We start from the raw sequence: 3,306 nt of genomic DNA on the forward strand, positions 1-3,306 counted from the left end.
GTTCCCCGCAGTTATGGTTTATTTTAACTTGACACTAGAAAGTGTGTTACTTTCATTGACGTCAGTTCATAAACCAAGCGTTCTATAAGTGCATTTTATCTTGCGTGTGCTTTTCACAGGCTTTATGATCCAGGTGTATTTTGTAAAGATCTACACACATTTCATCTCGTGTGTGTGCGTTTGTGTTTTAATGAGCCTGTTTTGAATGTTCTATTGCACAACAACTGCAGCTATTGTCACGGAAATAAAGTTAACGAAAATCAAATACACTTTTTCAGTTTTTGCATTTTAGGTAGGTTTGCTAAGGTTAGATTCATATATTTAATCAATTTTAATTAATACATTACAATTAATAAAATTAAGAAGAATGTAAGAATTTCGCTCTGAAACATGATAATTGCTATTTATCAGCATGCTTCATTTTAGACAATAATCCAAGAATTTCGTTACAAACAGTAAACAATTAGGCCTACTAGAGAAATTTTATGTCGGAGTGGGATCTGAGCAGGAATTGGTTCACGGTGAGCGAGAGCGGAATATTAACGGAGCGCTTGCTTATGCGGTTAGAGCGACTGAGCGGAGCGCACGTCCATAGAGCGGAAAACGTAGCGGAGCGGCTCACATGCTCTGGTGAGAGCACGCAGTATGACTGCCGTGCTGAGGTAACTTAGTGAATAGGCAGTTACGCTAAGACCGTACATGCGGTGAACCCTGCACTACGTTATTACTGAAACATCACGCAGATCGCAAGTCTTAAACTTAAAGGGAAGAATTCACAACATATATATATATGGGTGTTTCTGCAACTACGGGCACTTTTAAGTCCCAGCAGTGAAATTTTAGATTTATGTACAATTTTGTCATATGATGCTTTAAAAATATATTCACAGTGTCATTACACACCTTGACAAAAATATAATCAATGATTAATGTGATTTAATATAAAATTATGAAGCATTTATAGGTCCAAACACCATTTTTGTTCATGTTCCACAACTCTGGTAACAATGCTGAGATGCGTAAAATAAGCTAATTGAATTCAAATGTGACATTATTTCAAATGGAATTGTTTAATATACCTATTAATTTACAGCATCTATTTTTTTTAATTATTATTTACTGATCATTTTTATGATTTTTTTTAACTAAATGTGCATGTCCCACACTTATGTGTCCTTACCGCAACAATGAAAAAAGGCTTTTATTATTACATTTTATCAAAGACAAACAAGTCTAGTTTCTATGGAAACAGAAATTAGCAGGTGAGCACATTGCTGACAGATTGAGCCACCTCACTACCTCACTCACAAGATCCCAAAGATAAATGGGTTATGCAGATCACACACTTTATATAAATCTCAAACTCAGCTGCTAATGTGTTATGAAGGCTGTTTCCAGTTTCCATATATATATATATATATATATATGTGTGTGTGTGTGTGTGTGTGTGTGTGTGTGCGTGGAAGGAAGGAAGGAAGGAAGGAAGCATATTATTAAATATCATTTGAATATTATTGAAAAAACTGTATTGTTAATCAACTGAATCTAAAATAGCTATTTTTCAAAAATAGTTTGGAACTGTTTGGAACTTTATGTCATTTTTAACTTTCAATAAAAGTGTAAGTATAGTTTAATGTGTTTAACCCCTTTCTTTTGTTTAAACATTTATAGACTGCAAAACTATGTATACCCATTGGGTGGCTCTCTGGTTCATTAGTTCAATAGGTGCTGACTTTGGCTCAGTAGTTGTGAAATGACAAAAGGTGTTCCACAGGGTTCTATTTTAGCACCAGTTTTATTTTCTATTTATATTAATGACCTTGGTCGTGGGATAACCTCAGCTAGAATTCATTTATATGCTGATGACACAATTATTTACACAGTAGCACATTCGGTGAATCAAGCCATAGAGCTCTTGCAAGAATCTTTTCAGTTACTGCAACTGTCGTTGTCCAACTTAAAATTGTTTTTAAACTCAAAGAAAACAAAATACATGCTTTTCACTCGTTGTCGCACTGAAACAGATTACCCTATTTCAACTTTACAAGGAGAATCTATTGAAAGAGTAAGTTTTTATAAATACTTGGGTATATGGTTGGATGACAAATTGGGTTTGATGTACATATTGAAAAACTTTTAAAAAGGCTTAGACTAAAATTGGGTTTTCTTTTTCGCTTAAAGAAAGCTTGGCAAAACTGCCTTCTCTTTTTTTGCTCCCTCATTATGGAACGATTTGCAGAGTGTTATTATGCTGAAAACACTCCCCTCTTTAAATTTAAAAAAAAAACCTTTTATGGTCTACTCTAAAGGAAACGTACTTGCTATGAGTAAATGCTTGTTGGTTTTTTATTTTATGTCACATATTTGTAATCAGCTGAATGTAGGGCAAAATTGTTTGTTTTATGTGTTTGTAATTGTTTTATTGTGAAATTTTTTGTGCTGCCATTTTGGCCAGGACTCCCTGGACGAAGAGATTTGCATCTCAATGGGACTTTCCTGGTAAAATAAAGGATAAATAAAAAGATAAAAAATAAAAATAAATGGGGGATGGGTTTCACACCTACCTGTGAGAGAGCACAAAGACCCTGAAACAGAGTCATTCCACATTAAATACTTTGATTCAAATATGCAATAATAAACAAATAGTATTTAATAATATGCTTCCTTCCAGACACACACACACACACACACACACACACACAGGATGGAAAACTCGAAGCTTAAATTCAGATCTTTTCTGTGCTTGTGCGAGGCCTTCAAAACAATGGAAATCTGATGGTAGTAATTTATTTGTCATTCAGTCAGTTCTAAGGCTACAATTAAGAAATTTATAGCAATATAACGCTTAGAATCTCTGCTTTCAAATTATACTAGAGAATCTTTTGTATCTTTTTCTGAAATGTAAAACTCAAAGCTTAAATTCAGATATTTTCTGTGCTTGTGCGAGGCCTTCAAAACAATGGAAATCTGACGGTAGTCATTTATTTGTCATTCAGTCAGTTCTAAGGCTACAATTAAGTAATTTATAGCAATATAAAGCTTAGAATCTCTGCTTTAAAATGATACTAGAAATTGTTGTATCTTTTTCTGAAATGGAAAACTCGAAGCTTAAAGACTGCAAAACTATGTATGCTTTAAATAAGCAGTAATATTCAAATAGTATTTAATAATATGATTCTGTGTACATTATTACAATGTGTGTGTGTGTGTGTGTGCTGAACAATTCTGAAATAAAAATAAAAAACACAGTGGAATGACTCAGTGCTGCAGTGTATGTTTGCCCTGTTTTCAGAGGCTGTGTGCACA

This window comes from Sinocyclocheilus grahami, unplaced genomic scaffold, assembly GCF_001515645.1.
Source record: "Sinocyclocheilus grahami isolate Dianchi unplaced genomic scaffold, SAMN03320097.WGS_v1.1 scaffold1824.1, whole genome shotgun sequence".
Classification (NCBI taxonomy): domain Eukaryota; kingdom Metazoa; phylum Chordata; class Actinopteri; order Cypriniformes; family Cyprinidae; genus Sinocyclocheilus; species Sinocyclocheilus grahami.